General features: G+C 41.0%; 2 protein-coding genes across 6 annotated transcripts in view; one reads left to right on the top strand and one right to left on the bottom strand.

Annotated features, from left to right (window-relative positions):
* Nucleotides 1–25,283, bottom strand: part of LOC119481208 (serine/threonine-protein kinase pim-1-like) — a 1,020,488-nt gene that overhangs the window by 152,263 nt on the left and 842,942 nt on the right. The gene's annotated exons all lie outside the window — the stretch shown is intronic.
* pcxb (pyruvate carboxylase b) overlaps nucleotides 1–25,283 on the top strand; it is a 370,637-nt gene that overhangs the window by 40,222 nt on the left and 305,132 nt on the right. The window lies entirely within an intron of this gene.

Here is a 25,283-nt window from a genome sequence, read left to right as displayed (position 1 = left end):
GACACGTTTCAGCTCCATCATGCAGACACCGCTGCATCGTGCCGTCTGTGTGAAAGCGTGTTGTTGTTTGCAGGAGGAAGATTTTCTTTTTCAAACCTTGAATTCAAAATGATTTCAGTGTCGAGCTCTATTTGCTGCCAGATTTCAGCGTTTGCTTCACGTGTCATATGTACAAACTCGGCATAATTGCCTGTAATAGTAACATATTTCAGTTTCTGCTTGTCAAGGCTGTGTGCTCAGTCAACTAACTAAAAGTGTACAAGATAAGAGAGAAAAGGAAGCTCATTGTTTGCGAATATTAACATATTTATCACAACTTTTAATGAACACACATTCACAAAAGGATGATTATCAGAGGCTGGTACAGAGACAGCAACGTGTTTCAAGCTCAGTGCTGCTCAGCCAGCATACAGGGGAAATGATAAAGGACCCTAACAAAGGAGGAAACAATGTAGAAGTTACTTGAAGTGATCAATTGATATATTGAAAGGGTACTGTATCATAGATATACACATGTAATTAGTACTAAGAAGACGATAGTCATATTTATATCATATATTTATGCCATGAACAAGTGATGTGACCAGTTGAGAAAACATTATCATTAAGAAAGTGAATTTTTATTATATAAAATGTCTATTTATGTAATATTGGTTTATTATCGGGCCAGAAAAGACTTTCAGGATTTAGGAGTTTTACCCACCTAGTTGACAATAAAATAAACAGACAATGGGCCTCATGTAGCAAGATTCTCTTACATTTCTTATATTTTCTCTTAATTTTCTCTTAAGAGAAAAAAATAGAAATCAACTCCAGATGCACCAAACGTTCTTAACCATCCAAATCATCTCTTACCCCGCCCGGTGTGCAGAATGATGAATGCCACTTGATCATAAATTGGAGGCGTTTGGCCGATTGCTTATTATTAGCATAGATAACACCCCCATAACACTAATATAAGGACAAGTATTTATCATAGGTAACGCCCCCTAAGCAATATAGGGCAGGTGTTGTGTGTTGTGCCGTGTGCAAATACTCTGGTACATGCCCAAGAATTGGAGAGATGCCACCAAAAAAAATCTGTAAGAAGAAGAACTTCAGCAGATAGATAGATGGTAATATATATATATATATATATATATATATATATATATATATATATAATCCAATCATTATAATAACTCTAAAACATATAATAATATAAATTTAATACATGATATTCATGCGTTTCTTTGTTCCTCAAATTTAAAACTTGTGCAGTCCTTGCGTCGGACGAACAATTTGACTGTGAAAACAAGATGTGTTTTCCTTATCTTGGTAAGAGTGCTCTCTAAGAGAAGAGCCAAAATAAGAAAATAATACTATTATTATCGTGGTGAATCCCAGGAATCAATGGGTACTAACAAAATAAGAACACATTCTGGATATGAACAGAAATAAGAGGAAATTTGTTCTTATATCGCTTCCTGCATGAGGCCCAATGTCATCAATAAAAAGACAGTAAACAAGGTACAAATGAAATAGCAGATCATTCCATGAGATCTCTGCTCTCACCGTAGAAACAGTCTCTCTTAGAGATTGTGGCACAGTAGAAGTCCTCACAAGTATAGAAATACAGGCGTGTATAAGAAGTCTCTCACACAGCTGAAGGATCAAACCTGCAGCATTTGCAGATTATCACCAGGGGTCTCACTTTCCCCCGGCCTCATCCTCCATTTTTCTTGTTCCAGACACCCCCCCCCTCCTCCTCTCAACCACCTCCCCCTCCCTCCTCATCTCTACTTCCTGTCCTTGTATTTCCCTGTTATGTGTTATGATTGCATTTCACATTGTGCCAGTCCCCACAGTAAAGGCTTTCACTTCAGAGCTGAACCCGGCTCTCACTGCAGGTATTGAAACCTGCTCCCTAAGCAGCGCCGAGGCTGAACTTTGGCACTTAGTTGACTATTATTAATGCGTGCGTGTTTGTCACCGCCTGTGTGTGTGTGTGTGTGTGTGTGTGTGTGTGTGTGTGTGTGTGTGTGTGTGTGTGTGTGTGTGTGTGTGTGTGTGTGTGTGTGTGTGTGTGTGTGTGTGTGTGTGTGTGTGTGTGTGTGTGTGTGTGTGTGTGTTAGAGACGACATCTATTTTTAATGCGTGCTGTAGGTCCTTATAGGATAGAAAATGGAGATGGTGCCGCGGTTATTCTCTGAACACACAACACACACATTAACATGTACATGTTGTTTGTCTCAGGTGGCCAGTTTTCCACAGTTTGCTGTTCTTGTGAAACTTTTTTCCGGTGCTGCACTCAAACATAGGCGCTCAGACACCTTTATGTGTGCAGTCCGATTTGCAGCTTAATTAGAGCCTTAGCAGCTCATTGGGATGTAATGTAATGGCATACTGTTCCGGACATAAAGCTGCTATTGTATCTCGTGTACATGTGTGTGTACACCTGCACGTGCACACATACAGTCTCTCCAGCTTTTGCTTGCACCTACACACCAGGCGACACTACAAAAAAAAAGTCTCCCACTCTCGTAGAAGCATTCGGTGCACACATGGAAAGATATACTTTACACACACACGCGCGTTTTTCCTCCTCCTCCTCCTCCTCCTCCTCCTCCTCCTCCTCCAAACACACCTGCTATTTCTCAGCTCTTACCCGGCCTTAATGGCAGCTCTATAGCGCTGGCGCTCAGTCCCCCCCCCTCCCCCTCTTCATCTCACCGTCTGTGCGTATCGCCCATCTTCCATTATCGGCAGCCTCCATCTGAGTCTTTCAGAGAAAAACGGCGCAGTCTTTGAACTCACCGCAGGCCACAGCGTTTCCTGATAGAATGTCCTAGAGAACAAAGTTGCCTGGCAACACTGACGGCTGCAGGAAGTTACTTCAGCTCTTAGTTAAAAGGGGTTTTGAGGAAATCAAGCCAGAGCTCATTGTAAAATCAGAGACGTTGTCAAACAGCCCGTTACGTATTATGATTTTGTGTACTCGTTTATTTTTGTTCTCTCTCCAGCACCCCCCCCGATTGTCTGGCTGCCATGTCTTTGCTTTGCTGTCTTTGTGTCTTGCGGTACAGAACTATGGCTGACATTTCATTTAACCAACACATGCAATAGCCAGTCCTGATTAATTTGTATTAATGGTGCATTTCAATATAGCAGTGTGAGGTTTTCATAATCAGTGATTGGACCACTGATTGGATGCTTCATTGCCTGCTCATTCATCCATGCCCTGCATGTGATAGTTTCTGCTTTTTTTTAATACCTCTTTGCTTTGCAGCAGTTCTAAAGGGTATTTGTGCATCTGCTGTGGGTGGAGAAGGTTTGAATGCACCCGTCTTGAGTAGATAGAGCTGCAGGTAGTGGAGGCCCCGCCCTGTGCTTTGTTTAGCTTGGTGAGCATTAGTTTTTATGACAGAAAGTGAGCTTAAGTACCTGCATTTAGCCATAAATCCCCCCCTTTCTCAAACATCAACAAGTTGTACATGCTCTCTATGAGGCATGCAACATCTGTCCACAAATGGGCTGTGGTTTACCCGCCCAACACATATGCTGCACAATCCTACAATAGATTATAACCACACAAACATAAAATACCACGCCTCAGACATTAAATTAGGCAAAGCTTATTATGTTCACAAAGTTTCATTGACTGCCCCCAGGTGGTTGTGTCAATAACAAGTGAGAAGTGGTCTATTTGTTGCTGACTGGCTGTGTGAGAAGCTGCATAATTCATAGAGAAGACATATTTACTGTTTGACAGTAAATTAGTTACTCTTTTTCTTTTTGCTGGATGGCCAAAACATTTAGTGTCCTTTCCTTAATGCTTTTAGAAGAAAGGATGACTCTTGTGGAGCTGTGTAAAAATGGTACCATGTCATTGAAGCGCATAAAGTCATGGGGTCATACAGTAAGCTTCAGCTACTTTCACTGTTCCCACAAGATCCTATTCAGACCTGAGTATTAACATGGTTCTTGGGTGATCCGATCACAAGTGGACGACTCTAACCCGTCAGTTCACACCTGGCATTCCCCACTCTATATGTAGATAAACACAGAACCTATGTCATTTCCGTTGTTTTTAACCAGTGGGAGGCATTACATTAGTACATTTTATGAACATCAAAATTAGGGCTGTCAATCGATTTAAATTTTTAATCGGAATTAATCGCACATTTTTTATCTGTTTAAAATGTACCTTAAAGGGAGATTTGTATTTAATACTCTTATCATCATGGGAGCGGGCAAATATGCTTGCTTTATGTATGTTTTATGCTAAATGTATGTATATATTTATTATTGGAAATCAATTAACAACACATATTGTCCAGAAACCCTCACAGGTACTGCATTTAGCATAAAAACATATGCTCAAATCATAACATGGCAAACTGCAGCCCAACAGGCAACAACAGCTGTCAGTGTATCAGTGTGCTGACTTGACTATGACTTGCCCCAAACTGCATGTGATTATCATAAAGTGGGCATGTCTGTAAAGGGGAGACTCGTGGGTACACATAGAACCCATTTACATTCATATATCTTGAGGTCAGAGGTCAAATGACCCCTTTGGAAATGGCGGTGACAGTTTTTCCTCGCACAAAATTTTGTGTAAGTTAAGAGCGTTATTTAGGGTCCTTCACGACAAGCTAGTATGACATGGTTGGTACCAATGGATTCCTTATGTTCACTAGTTTCATATGATACCAGTAGCTTTAACTGAGCCTGCTACAACCTAAAGATTGCATGTTGCGTTCATGCGTTAATAAATTAATGGTGTAAAAATGAATTTGTGTTAATGCGTTATTATTATTAATGCGTTAACTTTGACAGTAACAGTAAAAGTTTTAATAGTTTTTTTTCCAACACTTGAACTTTCTTTCCACACAATCTTTTCAGTGTTAATTGCTTTTAATGCTCATTTTGTCTGCAGAAAATCTAAAGTGCTACATCAGAATGCAGCCCTTTAGATTTCACCAGTCATAATACATCTGGGTCACTCAGATCATTTGGTTGTTTATTTATCCTTCTATAGTAATTAGACATACAGTACCATATAATGGCAGAAGATTACGCAGATGCCCTGTTTTGGTGTAGCTCAATCAAATCGGCAGAAGTGGTAGATGTGTTTCTTTCAGTATGATAGTGTGATAATGTCTTTAACTCGGTTGGTTCTTGAGGTTTCCTTTGCTGTGGTAAAACTCTTTATATTCAACTCCAACGTCCAGCTTTAGTAATACAACCCTGCCTTTGGCCATGTTTATATACTTAACATTTTTTCCCGTACCGTGCTTCACTGTCTCACCCACACTTCGGGCTTTCTTCCAGTGGCTCTTGGAGCTGTCTTTATGTTGTAGTTTGGCAGCAACTATTTTCAAGCCTCTATATCATGATTGGGATTTGGCAGAGGAACGAAGGAGTTTAAGGAAAAAGGGAAAACACAAGTCTGATCCAAAATGGTTAAGCCTTTTGAGCTGCTGTAATAAACGTTGTTCTTTTAATGTCTACTAATTCTACATTTTGGACCTGCTACACTATAGAGTATTAGCAGGCGCTACGGACAAAACATGTTTCACCTACCAGTCATTGGAATGGTTGTGCGCTAAATAACAGGCACACCTCATTAGTGTTTTAGCATGTACATATCACCTTAGATGTCCGTGGGGAATGAATCAGTCTAATTAGCTCAACATTTGGGTGTCAGAGGACAGACAAGCAGGTGTGTGTTTATAGGTGACTTTAATGTCAGCAAGGCCTCACCGCCTGCCATTTTTGTTTCATGGCATATTTATCGCTTTAACCTTAAGACAGGGAGGAGGCAGAGTTAATGTCAGATACTTTATACAGCTGTAATTAGGAATGCAATTCTGGTACTTGCGTGGGAGAGGAGGGCTGACAATCGAGACTTTGTTGCATCTCACACTGTAGGTGACACAGCCTCACCTACTCGGTTCTGTTAGTGTTTTTTTTTGGGGTGGGGAGAAGAGAGGTGTACTTTTCTTTTTTTGGCAGAAATTAGCAGACAACATTAAAGCCGCCAGAAAACAACACCTCTCCCTTTTTTCGCGCTCTCATGAAGCGAGCGGAGTGGAAGAGGGCAAAGAATTCTAATTTGCTGCTGTGTTTTTAAGTGTGAGATGGAGTGAGGAGAACAGGAGACAAAGATTTGAAATCTGTGTTCAAGCTGATTTTGAAGGGGAAGCATCATTTGTGGTTTGAGTACAGGGGAGAAATAATTTGTGTTTTGCTTGTATCTGCCGGCTCGTTTTCACCGCTATCCCTCTGCTACTCTAACTGACCTAAACAGTCAATACTTTTCGTTTTCTCTACTCTGTGTGCGGCATTCATGCTGAAGACATAAATCTTTATAAATGTGTCACTAATAATATTCAATGATAGTCACCTAAAACTGCTGGGCATTGTAGTTTTTAGCATACATTCATAGTCAAACAGTACTGAACTCAGAATTTGTTGATTTGTTTCAGGAGAAGAGAGAATTCCCACACAATGTCTTTTTACTTGCAATGAACTTTATTGAGAAATACAACTCTTTGGTCCTTAGACAGGATTCCCATGCGTCCTTGAAAACCTGGAAAACAGTTGACCAATTTTCCAGTCATTGAAAACGCATGGAAAATGAGAGAAAAAGTCAAATGTCCTGGAAAATCTTGTGTTGTGCTGGAAAATTATTTCAACATTCTCCTATTTTATTTTAGCTGAGAATGAACTACTGTAAGCTATCTATCAGATAACATTGTCATCGGAAAGGGCTAAGTTATGTTCAGGATCACATTAAGGTTCAAATGGTAGTTTATGGAGGAGAATATTTTGAGTAGGCTGTTCTCGGTTTTGTTGTGGAAATGCTGTTAACACCCCCCCAAGTCTCATCACATGGGAGCACATGCATGTTGGATATAGGGATGTGGTGGTGAGGAAATTTACCCACCGGTTAATAAACCTGTGACAACACCTGTGTTACAGATTACACATTGTAAAAGAAAAGATGACGGTCAGTTTGTGTAGTGATCCTTAATGTCGGACGGCTGTGTGTCTGGCCTCTCGTTTCCACCTGGCGCTGCTCCGCCACGCACACCGGCTGTGTGAGAGTGTGTGAAATCTGACCCTAGCTTCTCTGTGCTGAGACTCCGTACCGAGCAGACACTTTCACTTTAAGTTTGTAGCTCCGTCCTTTAACTATGTATTGGTAACACGGCGCTGATACGCGAAAATGAACTAAATGGGTTTTATATCTGTAGAAATAAAAAAGCAGGCGGTGGGTACGTGACGTAATCAGTGTGTGCCTGACCACCGTGTGACACCGGTAACATCGACTACCACGGCAAACCTAGTTGGGTGGCATGTTGTTTTCTTCTCAACTTGTTTTAAATGGTTGAATAATGTTAAATGTATTGTTTGTTTCAGTTGCTAAAGTTGACAAGCATGTAAGAGATCGACTGCATGTCTTTTTAAATCAGATTCGGGGAACATATTAGTGTATGCCGCGATCCCTGTCTGTCATACCAGCTAGATCATCACTGGAAATGATCGCTAGAAAAGAGTGGGAACCCGGTTACACCTACATCGTAGAGGAAAAAGGTAATAAAAAGACAGCGTGCAGGAATCCTCTCTTCTCTTGCCTATGGACATTTCCTCCTACGCACCTGTCTACAAGAAAATGAAGGTGTGCATGAGCCTTCACAGTCGGGGATTATTTTCAGCAACGAAATGATGCACATTTGGTGCTCTGGTGGACGTTTACAGCAGGACCATGTCTGTGGGATGGACTCAAAATAAAACAAAGTACCTGTGTTCCCGGTCATAAGGAAACATGTCCCCCAGTGAAGCAGTGTGGATCATTGATGAGTTTAAATAGTTTAACCAGCAGTTTGGCTACACAGAAAGTACTTGTCATTAGAATCAAATTCCTTGAAAGTAGGTGTGGTTGGTATTTTCAAAGAAGAGATGTGATTGTTTCATGTATAAAGGAATACTTTACACACAAAATGACTATTTGTATATCAATTACTCACCCAGTGTTACCTTGAACTTTTTCTCGCTTGGCTCCACAGTGAACAAAGAATCAAAAACGAAGAAAAGTCTTGATGAATTGAAGTAAAGGGAGGCCGCGTTTAACACAGTGAGCAACTCCGGGGTCGGAAAAGTGAAGCCAATGCTGAAGTGATCTTGCATTCTCTCTAATAGCCAGCAGGGGGCGACTCCTCTGGTTGCTAAAAGAAGTCCGTTTGTATAGAAGTCTGAGAAAATGAGCCTACTTCTCACTTGATTTATTACCTCAGTAAACATTGTAAACATGAGTTTATGGTGTCAATCGCTTCGTTTCAAGTCTTCTATAGTCTTCTACACATCATGATTTTCATTTAGTAAATTATGGTCCCATTCAGAGTCAAACAGACAATAAAGTAGAGGATGCATTAGGGCGGGACTACCTTGTGATTGACAGGTCGCTACCACCGTGTTGTCCGTGTTTTCGTCTTAGAACTTTAACCCTTTCACAGCGTGTTTTCATTTCATGAAAGTTCATTTGAACCTTTTTGGTCGCCTAATAATTCAGCTTTTGGTTGTGCTTAGCTCCACCCTCTTGTGTCACTTCTGGTTACGAACAACCGAGATAGAACAACTCTCCATATAGCCTCCCTTGAGAAATCATTGTGGAATGCAATCAAATGAATGAGCTAATTATCACATCATGATAATGCTTACATAAAGCATTTGTAGACGTGCATGTCTGCAACCTCACATGCAATGTGCTTTCCTGTGGCCTTGAACTTGAAATACATGGAAAAAGTGTTTTATAGGAATAAGGAGGGAAAGAGATGTTTGTCTGTATGATGCATATACTGTATTACTTGAAGAGAAAGAAGGAATCAATTTGCTCAGTGTGAAAGAGTCTGCACCTTGACATCACCCTTAAACAAATAATAGCACCTACTGTGTGTTTGTGACATCAAGTGCTGCGTTGGAGTGTGTATCCGTCTTTGCTACCCATCTTGTGTGGTGTTTCAGGCCTCCTGCTTGGTGTCCTTCTGTAAGCGCTGTTTGTGTGTGCATCGCGCACATCTGTCAATCCACCATGGGTGATAAACGTGGAATTAGTTCTGCTGTCAATCACCTCGGTGACGGTGAGTGCAGAGATGACACGCTCCCGCTCAGATGAGTCATGTCCCCGCTAGACACACACACACACATACACTGATAGAGGTGGGGGGGGCTCATAAACTCAGATTGACACTTGGTCCCTGGAGGTGGCCAGTGTACTGTAAACATTATTACTACTTACACACCCATAAACACCCCGCCTCTATGTGTGTTCCCATTTTTGACTTCAAAACCAGCAGCACTTTTTTTTTGCCCTGAAAGCATATTTAAATATTCCATCAGGAAAACCAGCACTTGGAAAACGGGGCAGACGGAGAATGTTCCACTCTTTTCCCAGTGAGCTCATGCATCAATCACTTTTCTCTTCTCTAATTTACTTATTTATCTTTTGCCTCTCGTGTTTTTCTATCCCTCGCTATTCATCTCGACTTCTTTTTCAGTGTCTTCATCTGTTTTCTCTCCGTGGTACTTCCTTGTACTGTGTCCCTCTCTTTCATATTCAGTACACTTTAGTATGTCAATCTACAAGTTCCTCCTCTCCTGTATGTCTTCTGTGCTCAACATGTATTTGTTCTCATTCATCATATTTCCTATATATTTGCTCTGCAAGAATTTCTCAAATTAAAGTAAAGTAAAGTAAGTAGTTTGTGAAGTAAAAAAGTATTTTCCCTAATTTTGTTCAGAGTTATCTGGTCAGCATTTGTGAGGTCTCGACACCCAGATAGAGAGCTACTGCATTATCTCTAAATGTTCAGTTTTGTAAACTCTGGTTGCATACTTGGTACAACTCATTATATTAACAACTTTATTTTGTATAGCACATTTCATGCATGAAATGCAGCTCAAAGTGTTTCACAATATGGCATTAAAAACAACACACCACAGAAATCAAATAAATAAGTTCATAAAACTAGATTAAAAGCTCCAATAAAAAGGCAGACAAATACAAGCAGTAGAAAAAGATAAAAACGTACATTAACTAAATGCCTGAATAAGTAGGTCTTTAGTTGTTTTGTAAAAGTGTCAAAAAAAAAGCTTGCATATCTGACGTAGCTGGGCAGGCTGTTCCGTCTCGGAGCGTAGTAGCTAATAGCAGTTTGTTTTGTGGGCTACTTTAGCATCGGTTAGATACCAGCACCAGAGGACCTAAAGGCTCTTTTGTTGATAAGGAGGTAAAAAGTCCGAAATGTAAGACGGTGCTATATCATTAAAGGACCAGTGCGTAACAATTAGGGGGATCTATTAGCAGAAATGGAATATAAAATTAATAAGTAGTTTTTTTTGGGTGTATAATCATCTGAAAATAAGAATCGTTGTTTTCGTTACCTTATAATGAGCAGTTTCTATCTACATAGGGAGCGGGACCTCGCTCTACGGAGTCCGCCATGTTGCTCCGCCATGTTGCTCCGCCATGTTTCTACAGTAGCCCAGAACAGACAAACCAAATGCTGTTAACTTTTCCTGCTTGGGCCGATGTCGATAACGTTACTCGCTCCCGTCGCTGCCGCTCTCTCTCTCTTGCTTCACCACTCACTTCCCACGTACACACACACTCTACACAGTGGCTCTGCTCCAGATGGCTCTAGAGAGGGCCATTCACATTTTCGCGTCGACCACCGTAGCTCTCCAACACGCTTGGCAAACAGGAGAGGCTTCAGTTGGTTGTAATCTCCTCACCTCACCGCTACTGTAGATACCGCCAGATCTTACACACTGGACCTTTAAGAGCTTTGTAAGCCAGTGCAGGGTAGCTAAAACAGGAGTAATGTGCTCTCTTTGTTCCTAGTCTTCGTTAAAAGTCTGGCGGTAAAGTTCTGAACTATAGCTATAGCTTTTTTTAGTAGGCCAGTAAAGAGGGCATTACAATAGCTTAACTTGCTAGTAATGACCGCATGAATTAATTTCTCTGCATCCTGCTTTAAGAGCGACCTTACTTTGGCAACATTTCTCAGGTGGAAGAATGCTGTCTTGGCCAATTTGCTAATATCTTCATATCTTAAATCAAAATGACACGTAGGGCACGCATGATGTATTAAATCTCAGTGCTTTCATATTTATGTAATATTACAAAGTGTCTTTTATAATTGGGTTTTTAAGACTTTGATCAATTTGAATTGAAATGAATCAAATTAGATGATCAGTGCCGATATTTAGCTCCATCATTTACACATGAATGAATCCATTTTGCTCCTCTTTGCTGTTGTAACGCAGTTATTCAATCTATCACACATCATCAAATCTGCTGTAAACACCCAGTGTCTGGAAGCTTTTTTTTTTTTTTTTTTTTTGGAAAACACTCATAGAACGAGTCTCACAGAAAGCCCCCAGAAACACAATGTCACAGTTTGATCGACAAGTTGACAAGTTTCCCTGCTTTTTTTTTTTTTTCCTTCTTCCCTTCCTTCAGCTTGGTCAGTATCCGTGTGTGTTCAGTGTGCTCCATTGTCTGCAGAAAGCACAGACACATTCTGCTGTGGTGTGTGTAATGTAGGATGCATAAAGTAGCGCGGGAGTCTCGCATGTCAGGGTGACATTGGCACTTGTGATTGGATGGGTAGCTATTTTGAGCACCCCTGGCTCGTATCCTCATGCCTGCAGAATCCTCATGCCTGTGTGCACTGCATGTGTTTGTCAATTCAAGCCCAGGAGTAAGTGTGATATTGAAACAGACTTTGCTTTTCTTATTGCTGATTATGAATGTATGTATAGTATGTGTGTGGATTTTAACATGAGGAAATGCAGCGATGTAAAACTGTCTAAAAGGGAGACAAAGATGGAGGTATAGAGGATGAGAAAAAGATGGATGGAGGGAAGGAAAAGAAAGAGGACAAACCTGCTGTTAATGAAATGAGTAGACTTAAAAAAGAGTGCATACAGAAACCAAGTGAGGTGGTCAGAGGATGCAGGGACTGAGACAAGAGGAAGTGAAGGAAAGACAAAAGAGGGGAGGTATTGATTCTTTCCGCCAGCTGGGGGGAAACTCAAGCCAACTGTGCTTTCTGAAATTAGAGCCAAGGGAAAGGTGGAAGGATGGAGTGGAGGATGGAGGCGAAAATGGTGGGAGAGAGCAGCGAGCAAGCTGTTTGTATCACATTGTGCAGCAATAACACTAAAGAAGAGTGAAAAGTGCTTGCTTATGAATAATATATAGTCGCAGCAGTGGTTGGTACAGAAGCAGGATAACTGTACTCTGAACCAGCTCTTTAGAAGTCGCTCTTTATTGTCATCGCGTCGGAGCAAAGTGATTTAAAATGGTAATAAAGCAAACAGATGCCGGTAATTTATGCAGGTGAGATCAAAACTAGCAATCAAAAAACATCACGCCTACAAAACAACCATATAAACAACCAAAACACATCAGACGCCAAACAAAGACACAAATGATTTGGATAGCATTGTCTTAATTACCCACACGGTGACGGTGGGAATGAAAATGGAAAGCTAAAATGGCTCTAAAGGCAATCATGGGTCAAATGATTGTAGTAACAAGTTAGAGAGTGGTATGGGTTAGAGCTGTGTGTGCTCACACAACAAAATAAAGTGCTTTAAACAGGGAAAGGTAACTTTATGCTTAATTTTGTTGTCTGCACCTTACTTATAGTCCCTTTCCATATCAGGATAAGTGCAGGTGTGATTATCTGGCTGCATTTAAGTGAGCTTACTGGTACACTTAATGAAACAGAGCCATTGTTAATGTTATAAGCAGCACCTGTGCTTCTCACGTGTAATCACGATGCTCTCCAATGTGCTGGTATTGACCTCTCATTGCTCAGATGTTGTATGTTTATATTTCCCAAGCCATTTGACTGTGTTGATAACTTTAAATTAAATTAACCGGTAAAACACGGGTTCCAAAAGTATAAGAATTCTTTCTTTTTAGCCACGAATGCCAGCCATGAACATTAATTTTGTACGGTTGCAGTCTGGAATAACTTAACCTTGTAAAATAAAGCTGGCAATTTAGCTCCATTGTTTTACTGAATATTTTTGGCGAATTCTTCTGCCTGTTATTCGAGCGCAGTGACCCACGATTTGACATTAAACTCCGCCGTCAGGACGTCCAGTCCATTTAGTTAATTTCTAATTGGATTAACGAGTAACGGCTTCTGCCCAAAAGACATTAGTCCCGGACTACTGACAGGCGTGCTGGGCTACTTTTTTGGCAGAAGCTTATACAGTAAATTGCTCTTTAGCTTGTAATGAAATCATCAGCGTCACATTGGGGTGTTGATTCCCTGTCAGGCCTCATTTTGCAACACTGACGAGCTCGCATTACATTATTCCTCATTTAGCATCCTAATGATGTACAGTATATCTAAACGGGTCTACTATTGCGCACAACTTTCCTGCGTCCTGCCAGCTCTGCCCTCTGAGGACTGAAAAGAAGAAAATGAGGAACAAATTTTCCAAAGAAATCCTCTTAACGCAGGCAGAAGAATTGTAGCCGTAATGTGCTGCTGCACACAGTAAAAAAAGTGGAATCTCTCTGATGAGGAGAGATGGAAGAAAGACCATTTGCCTATGGGGAAATTAAATTGGAAAGGCAGTAGACTTTTTTAGAGAGTTTTGACTGAACGAGCAGTTCACTGGAGCACCGTCTCTCTGTTCTCTCACACAAAGAGAATGAAACTGAAAACCGCAACGCTTATATTGCATTGAAGAGATGCCCTTCCTCCCCCTCACTTGCTCTCTCCTCCCTCACCTCCCCTTTTAACTTGCACAAGAAAGCAAGAGCTGTTAATGAAATTGGAGTGGACACATACACAAGCATGCACTAGCAGACTCCCTGGCATCAGCAGTTTTCCGTATTTAGTGTAGCTCCCTGATTATGCACATGGGATAAGACTTCAGTCAACTTACTTCACCTTCACCTTCTCTCTCTCCACTTCCTTTCTCCTTTTGTCTATCTCTTACCCCCTCTCTACACTACCAGTCTCTCTGTATTTTTTGTTTATCACCACTTGTGTACACTCCCTTATTTCTGTCCACAAGCTTGTCTTTTTCTGTTTCCCCCTTATTTGCCCTTTCTTTCCAGCTCTGTCTCAGTCTGACTGTCACTCTGTCTGTGTCTGTGCACACACAATACTCATCAGTGCTCCAATCATCCACTCTCTTTGTTTGTTGTTCTCTCTGTTTTGTCTCTCACTCTGAACTGAAGCTTTCCTGCATTTTTCCGCTGCAAGCTATTGTAGCAATAGCAAGTCTGAAAAGAGTGTTGATAAGCAATTAACACGTCTTACGCCCGCAAATGTGTTCCAAGTGGCGTGTGTGATCCTAATTGCTTAGGATGAGTTAATTGTTGAGGTCGAATTTCATGTATTTACAGTATGTAAGGGACGATAAAAATATTGTTTTTTATTATTTTATTTATATATATTTTTTAAGTTTTAAAGGTGCTCTATACGATAACATTAATGTAGCAGCAAACAACTATTTGCTACATAAAGATATAGAGGAGTAATGTCTACCTGAGCAGAGAATGAAGTCACTTTCCGTCTGTGTGTGTTGTAATCCCAGCATCTCCGTGGTTTGTTGACATCGCCGAGCTGCCTGCGGCTGCTTTTAGTGCATGTTTGTGCATGTGAGCATGCCCCACTGGCTAGCTCATGGCCGCCGCTCTCTACTGCTCTCATACAGCGGTTACAACTGATAACGCCGTCCCGACCGACAGAGCCGTTGTGGAAGCGTAGCACCCACCCTCCGGTTACCCCCTGGTTAACACTGTTAGCTCTGTCAGCAGTGCTGCCTTAGTTTTCACTGTTAGCGGCGTTATCGGCGTTAGCTGCGAGCCGCTGGCTCAGCTGTCGCCATGTTGAGAGCCGTGCGGAGGCAATAGAAATACTCCCAATCTCACATTTAGCACCTTTAAGTTTTTTTTTTTTTTTTTTAAGTTAAGTTATTATGTAATCATATGTGTTATTGTTTCTCAAAATTTACATTAATGTCTTGGCAAATTGTAATGAAATACTACCAACTATTTATCAAAGCTTTTTTTTTGGCCTTCAATAATGCATAAGAGTGGAACACATTAAAGCAAGTTATATTTAGTGCATAAGCACATATACTGTAGAAAATATTTTTAATATCATTATATTATATATATTCAGTCATATTGCCCAGCCCTAATTGGGTTACAGTTACCAGGGTCTGCATAGGATTGGCTGTTTATGGGTTAAAAACAATACGCAGGGAAAAAAATACCCACAAAAACACACATACATATAGGCCTTGAGGACAAAAACTAATGCAAATATAAACATGTATTCACACAACTACCCCAACAAGGAGTGAGGACATGGAAGTATGTTCCCAGTATGTGTTCGCCTATATGCACACAACAACACGCATTCAGTGATGGACACATATGCAAATGAACGCATGCACACTGTACACGTACAGGATACAGTAGGCTGAAATGTTTGAAAAGTGACACATAATAAAACATCCACATGGAAATGGATTGACACAAGGCACACGCGCACGTCACACATGCATAATTAGGAACAGAGCAACACAAAATCATCCCTATTTTTTTGCCACTCTTGTCGTCTTTCCGTCCCCTGTGTCTCCTCCTTTCTCTCCCTCTCTCTCTCTACAGTTCCCCGCTCCCTGCGGCTGTGTCAAATGCTGCAGTGTGGGTGTCTTAGCTCAGACTACATCCAAATCTTAGTCTGACACACACACACACACACACCAAGCAGCGTGCGGACACATGCACACAACTGCAGTCTTGTGAAGTAGAAAACCCATTTCTGCCCCGGCTACCTTTTGGCAGGAGTGAGAACGAGGGAGTGAAACAGGGAGATAAAGGAGGGCGGGGGCGTGATGGGAGGAAGGAGTGAGATGTTTGGAGTGAGGAAGCCTTGGCGAGAGCATAGGAGGAGAAACAGCATTTGGCCTGATTTTTTGGGTCCAAGTTACTAATCGTGCATCTCCACAGAGAATAGGTTTAAGTGTGTCTGTGATTCAGCAGACACACCTCTGCGCGTGGGCGACCATTAATCGTCGTCGGTGGCTGCTGTTATTGCTTATATTCGTGTATAGGCATGTATGCACCCGCCTTTGTCCAGCTGTGTGTGCTTTGTGGTGCTCTGTGATCATTAGGCAGCTGTATTCACTCCTGCTTCTCATCATTTCATAGACAACAAGCTCATTATGCTTCCATTAAGTGCTGACAGAGCGAAGGGTGAATGAGGGCAGAACAAGAGACAGAGGGGACTCGGAGAGAAATGAATGCAAAGTAGAAGAGAAAGGGGAGGCATGACTGGCTGACTTACCCAAAAATGAGGAATAATGCCCTATATTAAGAGAGATTTGGGAAGAGGGATGAGCGGAGAATAGGAGAGGGTGGACGAGGTGAAAAGACGGATATAAGATCAGGGAGGAGCGGCGGTGAGAGGGGAAGCCTTAAAATGTAGCGGGGCGTAAGTAAGATGTGAAAAGAGGGATTTAAGAAAAGTGGGTGCAGTCAGATGGAGTGGTAATGGGAAACTTTCCGCATAAGACTTCTTGACAGAAGAAGTCGTGACATTTTGACTGGCAGCGTTCATCACTTTATGGGATATAAAGTTTCACGTCAAGTCTCAAGGCCTTTTTCTTTTGCTCAAAAACAAATCTGTGTTTGGCGAGCGTGTTTAGGAATGATTACTTTCAATTTGTTATTTACAAAAGGTTCTTCATTGATGGTTAGAGCAATCACAAACTTAATGTGAATGACCTCAGCATTCCCGAATGTGAAAGTTATTACCAGCTGCGTCAGCAACGCTGGTATTGTTTTTACCGTGTGAGTCTGTGTGAGTCATCATGGCAAAATGTGGTCCTGGAGACACCTACTGTAGCGGGAACTACCACAGAAGAGCTTTTGAATTCTTTGCCAGCTGTGTATATGTCCGTCTGTGGACAGATTTTGTCAATGCGATGGCGTCACAGCCGTGCAACATGCAGTCACAAAACTTGACAGGTGTAGTTGAGATCAAAATGAAGGCCGAGTTTGAAGATGGGTGTGGTCCGAGCAAGGGCACCGGAAATAGCGGGGTAGGAAGTGGGCAAGGGGCCGTTGGCTACCCGACTTTAGGCCCCTCGCCGCTAGTGTGATCCCATTACAAGATTTTCTGTGACACGATAATGTGCAAGGCAAAAGCGTGCAATAAGAACACCGTTCTTGCTTTAGGCGTGTCATTTCTACGACATGTAGTGTGTACTGACAGCAATGTAAATGCATCCACGGGAATATGCTACGCTCAGAGCTAGTGACGTAGAATAAAAAGGGAGAAAGACCGCTTATGACGGGCGGGAGGGGAGGTAGATGGGTCCAACAAAAACAGGACTTTCAACCAGGAGACCGGTGTTTTGTTTTGTAAGTCACTAACGCAACGTTTGTCATGTGTTTTGTAGTGATGTTTGGGACGTGCTTTCCGTACGTGTTTCACTTAGTTTACGTACTTATTTTAAGGCCAACCGTGACTTTTTTCCTAAACCTGAGTGGGTTTGTTGCCCCCTGCTGGTAGGCTACTGCACCTTTATACACGGGTGTAATATTTAAGCCTCGTCGAGGCAAAAGGTGACACATGTGGGTCTGTTACACGCTTTGGCGTGATATTGGGTTGTCTTCCTTAAAATTACGTAACTCCCGTTAAAACAGGTTGTTAGGAAAGGAAACAACACTAAGAGATCAGAGATCTTTTTTTCACAGCAGTCATTTTAGCGTGTCATAACATAATAAAAAGAACAGGTGTCCTTAATAATAATAACAATGGCTGCATACCATTTAGTTTTGCCGGTTCCAGGGCCCTTATGTTGTGCATTTTGGCTCACTGGCATGGCAACATCTAAATGCTTTTTTCATAGACTGTTCTCACAGTTTACCAAAGAAGTGTTGGTAATCCTCTCAGCATGCATGTGTTGTTTAGGACTTAGGGTACCTGCATTGTATACAGAGATGAAATCAGATGACTGTATTACATTTATATGTAACCTTACACTGTGGGGCAGCCATAGTGGCACTTTACCTCAGGAAAATTGGTCATACCAGCGTGAAAGCACCACTCGTGTAGAAATGGAGAGGTGGCAGATGGAGTAGTGGGAAAAGGAGTAGATTGAGAGATGGAGGCTGAGGCGAGCAGACAGAGATGGAGAGAAGGCCTGCGCAGTAAAGGGGGCAGAGGATCCCAAAGGCTCTTATAAAACGTTATGGTCTCATATCGCAGAAGTCAGAGAGAGATGAGGAAGAAGGCGGGTATGAAAGATGGACGGTGGAGATAGTTGGAAGAAGTTTTAAAGCTGTTAAACTTCTCGTGTAATTGTCCTTCTTTGCCGTCTCTAGTTTTCATTAATTGGAGAGTGGAGTGTCTATAAAATCCATAAAAAAAAATATAATGGCACCAAATTTTTCCTTTTCAACAGCAGATTAGTTGATATTTCTTTTAGTGACGATAATACCCTATAGCCTTAAAAGTTCCCAAGCATAAGAAAAGTGACCTTTTAGGCTTGGTTGCAGGGATATAAAACTAACATTTTCACACATGGAAGTCAGCTGTCAGTGACATTTCATAAAAGGCCAAAGTTGAGGACACAAGATTTCTGCGGGGAAACGGAAGAAGAAACTTTGAGGCAAAAGAGACAGGAAACACAGATGGACAGGTAAAGGTTACAGGGCCAAGGAGGTAAAAGAAAAGTAGAGGAAATAAAACAATATGTGGCATCAAGGTGTGAAATCCAACCACACACACACTCGCACACACATCCACTCTGACCGTATAGCAGGTTATTTGATGTCATAAAATGTGACAGTTTGGGTTGCCTCGCTGACAGCGAGTCAGCCCACAGGAACTTTCTCTGAACCGCTCGGTGTTATTTTGGGACGAGTCCTGTCCCTTCAGTACATCTAAAGTTATGGCTGCACTTTGCACTTGATGTCTTCCTTTTTTTTAAATTAATTGATAGTAAACATCAGATTTTATGAGACCACAATTCTATTTGTCCACACGTGGACTGTAAATTCCTGTTAGGTGTCTTCTGTGGCTGTATTGATTTAGAATCTGTCTGCGTCGCCTTCCCTCTTTCCCTCTTCCCCTCCCTCTCCATCCCCCTCGCTTCTGTGCACTTTATGGCCGCGTTGCTTCCAGACTATGTACAACTCCCATTACACTGCTGGCTGATGGCCTTGCAGCTTCCATTCGGTTCCCAGGATCTCTCAGTAATGTGAGAAAAATCGACTGAAAAATGACTAATGATATATATATATTTTTGTGTCCACATCATTGTCATTTTGTCTGCAGCTACTGAGAACGACGGATTTGTTTGTACTTGAAAGCACAGAAATGTTTATTGCAAATCTCCATCAGTGCATCTAAAATTAATTTTAATGGCCATAAAGACTTTTTGAATGATGCTCTATGCCAGTTTTGATGGTCAATAGCAGCCCTCTTAAAAGTACATGATTAGCTCTTAGATTTACTTTTCCATTTTACATTTTTGTGCTCAGAGGAAAACAATGAAGCTACTAGCAGTCCTCAAGTAGAATATAATGATATCTCTGTCTATTTAGTCCCTGCCAGACATGCAACTCGTTGTGTAAGTGTGACAATTTGAATGCCTCCGTGCTGGCGACGGACGTACAATCCAGTCCATTCTTGTGAGTGCGATATCTCCGGAACGCCTGAGGGACATTCTTCAAATTTGGCACAAACATCCACTTGAACTCAAAGATGAACTGATAGAATATTGGTGGTTAAAAGTCAAAGGTCACTGTGACCTCATGTCCGTCCCATTCTCGTGAAAGCGATATCTCAGGAACGCCTGGGGGGAATTTCTTCAAATTTGGCACAATGTCCACTTTGACTCGAGGATGAACTGATTAGAATTTGGTGGTCAAAGGTCACTGTGACCTCACCAAAGACGTTTTCGGCCATAACTCAACAATTCATATGCTAATCAGAATCAGTTTCATCCGCCAAGTACATACATACAAGGAATGAACTCTGGTTTTATGCATTTCTCTAGGCGTACTTATACAGAAATTACAGCTAGGGACAAGGACAAAGCTGGACAAATAAAATGAACAGGATAAAATAATGAAGTGATGACATTTAGGACAGACATGGATGTAGACCGCAACTTGACTGGTTGGCGGAGGCGTACAACCGCGAGGCAGTAATTGTAGTTTACATGTTGGTTTCACGTCTGTTTGATTAAAAAGGCAATACTGTGTGTGTGCCAAGTTTCATGTCTCTAGTAAGATTAAGACAACAACCCTCATACAACAATGGTAATCATCAGAAAGTTTTCCTCCTTACATTTTCTACTTTCATCCATTCCATCTGCATGGATGGAATTATGAATATTCTTTTATATCAGGCTGGTCCCGTACACCGTTTGTAGCTATACCTACGAAAAGTAATGCACTGTAATGTGTATAAATCCCACAAAATCAATTTGTATGTAATCCACGTAATCTTGAACCAATAAGTATAAAGTGCGACAAACGCTGCGTAGGGAGGAGGTCGTGGTGGATGGGTGGGTCAAAAAACACCAGACTTTCGCCAAGTACACTGGTGTTTGTGTCCCGTGTGAAAACAGAAGTCAACAATGACTTTTTCGTACGTAAGTTACACCACTTCCGGAGTTAAACCGTGATATTTTCCTAAACCTAAGTCATTTTTGTCACGTAAATTCCGTACTAAAGTAATGTCACTATTATGTTATTATAACCCAAACCGCGATCTTCTACTTAACCTAACTAAGTAGTTTTATTACCTAAACATAACCAAGTTGTTTCCTGTGAAGACAGAAGTTTATATTGAAAAGACTGTAGCAGAAATTGACACATGCATCACGTGTAGCTGGACATTCGTAGGAAAACACGCAAAAAATGAGGAAAAACTTTTCATAAGATGTCATATGAACCCTGAGGATATGTTGTTTATATGCAACATGTGAGCAAATAGGAATCAGACAAAATCCATCACTTAAACAGAGAGATGAAACCACCATTGTTGCGTATATTCCATGTCTGAAAAGGACTATTGTTGCTTCACACTGTGGCAGCTTGAAACCTTTCAACTCTGCTGCTTCTTGTGGCCTGTCCTTTCATCACTCTTACATCACACGTTTCAGTCATTATTCATCCCCAGGCCTGGTACTAACACCCCGTCAGGTTCCCTCGCTGTAAATCTGCAGATGCTTTGATTTTGCTTACAGCTCTTCTAGATCATTCTCTATTTATCTCAGTGTCTTTCTCTCAATCTTTTGCTCCATCTAGTTTCCCTTTACTTTGTCTCTGTTCCCCTACAGCCATCTACCTTCCCTCATCTCTTCCATGCTTTTTTTTTTCTGTCCTTCTGCCCCATCACTGCATCACTGTTCTGCCATCTGTGACCTTTCAGCCCTCTTGACACCTTTACTTCCAATTCCTTAATTTTTTGAGATGAAAAGACTTATTTTTTGAAGCTTTGACAAACGTAAAGGAAGAGAAAGTAGTGTTGAACGATGAGCAAAGGCCAACTGCCACTTACAGAGAGATGGCAGTGGGGGGGAAAAGTGTTTTAATATGTAGCCATGTAAAGAGGAAGAGAGGGAGAAGAGATGAAGGGAGAAAAGCTGAGGGGAGTATCAGAGAGCAGTGAACAGAGAGAGGGTGCAGGAGAAACGAATGGCTGTCACTTCAGAAAGAAGTGGTTTATTTGTAGAATATAGGATTTTACCTTTTATGGGTTGTCTGGTCGGGCTTGCCATTTTGTAAGCTACTATGTACATCCTCACCTACCGCTGAATAAACATGCAGCTTTACAGAAGGTGGTTGGCATTATGGCTGGTAATGAGTAAGGATGCATTCCTCCAAGTGAAGGAAACCGGGGCTGACCTTCTGTATTGGCATTCATCCAGGCTGCTTAAGAATAACATTAAATGTGACCTCTGACCTTTCAGTCAGTGGGTAAACATAATGAAACTGCATTTATTGAGTTCAACTAAAGCACCATTTTGTCAAAATAACCCCGTTTCAGCACCCGGGACAGCGCCGCTGCCGCACTACTGCACACACAATCACCTTTACACACAACAATCAGCGATATCCGTCTTTCTATGACGGCTATGTCTATAATGCATTACTTAAAATGCATTATAATATGCAATTATAATTATAAGCACTTATAAATATTCATAATACTTTATAGCAATAATCATAACAAATGTCAAGTATCATAATACTTCATAATTGTAATACATTATACTATTAATATAATGAATCATAATCACTGTTATACTGCACTATGATGTGACTAGTGGTCAATGTTTGCTTAAAGTAAAAACATATTTTACAACAGTGTGTTGTTTTTGCATAGAGTTTAATTATATTTTTTTCATTTTATTTAAAGCAAACAATGACCACTTAGTGCTACTTATAATCACATTATAATGCATTATAAAAAAATATTATAATGTATTACAACAATGGGAATTATAATACACTATGAAAAAATTTCAGTGAGTGACCTGCAATTATGAAGTATTATGATACTTGACCTTATAGTAGTCGTTATAAAATGCTTTATAATGTGTTCTAATTATTATTATAAAGCATTATGAATATTTATGAGTGCTTATACCTATAATTATACAGTGCTATAAGCTGATTATAACGCATTATAAATCACTCCGATGAACACTTAAATCAGTCATACACTCTCAATATCACTCTTAACACCAACATATTCACTGCTGCTGTTATAGATCATAATTCTTACAGTCTTTAATGCACATTTTTTTGTAATGTACATATCATCTGTCACTATAAATATAAATTTTACTCACTATACATGCAGTATAAAGACATCTCAACACGCACATACTGTACATAATCATCCAGTCCATGTACTGTATATCCATCCTGTATTTATTTAGCTGCACTATTTATATTGTTTACAACTTCCAGAACACTTGACTTGTATATAGACATTTAATTTTTATTTTCATTATTGTATTCTTTTATTTCGTTATTTCTATTCTGTGTAAGTGCATTGAGAGAGCTGCATAAAACCAGAGTCAAATATTTGACGAAATAATCCTGATTCTGATTAATAATGCATTATAGGGCGTCATAGAGAGTCTTGTCAGAATCTGTAATATCAGAATCTTTTGACTTCTTCCAATAAGACTTACCCCCGTGTCAATCATATAATGATTTTTGGCACCCTCTCTTCTTTCTCCATCAGTATGTGTGCTGTAGTTTAGACTCTTTCTGACAGCTTCAGCAGCATGCAGAAGAGCGTAGATCCCCAGAATCTAAATATCACATAAGGCCGCAGTTGCACAATACAGTTTAAAGCAAAGCCGGGGCTTTCTGGTCCCAAAATGAGAACCTGTTTAGTGTTCATCGTGTGATACTAATGACCACACTCAGCAAACACTTCTACACGGGGTAATTTGGGCATCGATTCAGGAGGGAGCCTTATCCCGTCTCAATACTCCACCAGAATTAACAACATCATAAGCAAAATTTCCAATTACAGAAGCCATCTTGAGTAAAACCTCTCCCCTGAGAATAGTAATAAGTATCAATTTATTGTTTTATCGTCACATTTGGGAAAGCCTTTGTATCGCTTATACTTAAATTTATATATAAATAAATATGTTTGTTTTTACAAATTTGCTGTTGTCCTCTTTATGTCCAGCAAATTATTTGGCATCAAAACGAAGCTGCAAGAGTGGAAACACGGGATATGGAGAAGGAGGGGGGAGACGACCTGAATCTTAATTACAGCGGCAGAGGGTAGACGTGAGAGTATGGACAGACACGATTGAAGGAGGAAGAAATAAGTGATGGACTTAAAGCCTGGAGAAGAAACCGAAATGAAGGGATGAATACATGAATGTGTAAATGGGATGGAGGGATTCCGGTCAAGCTCCTTTCCATTACAGCTGGGATGAATATGAGCGTGTGGGTGCATATGGGACTGTCAGCGTATGTTTGTGCATGTGGGCGTACACATGATTGTGTTCATTATGGTCATGTGTTTTGTGTGCCTCTAGGCATGTATCCGATATGTGTGCATTGTTTGTTGCCTACGTGTGTGTGTTTTTCGGGGTTGTGTGCGTAGTGTGCTCGGGTGGGTGAGCACCGCTGCTTTGGCAGCTCCCTGCAGCAAAAGGATTAGAGAGGTGGCACCACTGAAATAGAGCTGATCTATTTGTGAGCGTGCGTGCGTGTTTGTGTTATTCCGCGGCTGTATCGGCAATGAATCGGATGAGAGTTGTGTGAGTCTGAAAGGGAATTGGATCAGATTACAGAGCATCTTGGCACCAGATTAACTCCAATCCCCACAAGAGAGGAAAGAAATGAAAGAAAGGGAAAAAGAAAGTGAGCCGAAAGGGAAGAAACAGCAGTGATGTTTAGATGAGAGGAGGGAAGAGTGAGACGTACTGGAGGATCTGCTTATGTAATAACTGCTGGGGTATGACTGTGTGCCTATAAACTTGCTGTGCATAGCACCTTTTAAACTGCTTTTCATTTCCAGATTGTGATACCCTCGTGTATTACACCTGCAAGAAAAACAAAAAGCATCGTCTATGTGATCAGCCTCTATTTCATCGCCGTGACTGTTAGTGCTGCAAAATGAAGGCCACATTTGCCGTTAACTGTGTTGCTGTCATAAAGATGGCAGCACTCCTGCCCTCCTTCCCTTCCCCAGTGTGCAGTTTTCCCCTGGGCTTTACTAAAAATTAAGATGTAGTGATTCCCCCCCCCCATCTGTGTTTTACTCATTCCAGCCCTTGGCGATGCCAGAAGCTTTGCCGTAGCATATTTTGTTTGGGTGCTGTAAAGCAACCCAGCAAGTTCCTCAGAGCATATGTTCTGATCTGTCTTTTTCAATGTATGTATAGGCATTTGAGTATTGTATAGTGTTATTGGTTGCTATAATCATTTCTCCTCCCCATACTGGTCATAAAGAGAACCCATTCCGGTATGACTGCAATACATGAGATGGCAGACAAAGTCCACAGTCCTTTCTTCTTGCACAAAGGAATTCTTGTCTTTTAAAAGACAAAAAATAGTGTGAAACCAGACGTGAGAGACGGTGTGCTGCAAACCAGAACAAAACCACATTTAGTTTATTTCTTGTGAAACCTCCCTTACATGGAGGCACAAATACCCTTCAGTCAATAACCCCCTTTTACACCTG

The sequence above is a fragment of the Sebastes umbrosus genome, chromosome 22 (assembly GCF_015220745.1).
Source record: "Sebastes umbrosus isolate fSebUmb1 chromosome 22, fSebUmb1.pri, whole genome shotgun sequence".
NCBI lineage: Eukaryota > Metazoa > Chordata > Actinopteri > Perciformes > Sebastidae > Sebastes > Sebastes umbrosus.
Note: the sequence above shows the minus strand (reverse complement) of the source record. Positions and strands in the feature narration are given on the sequence as shown.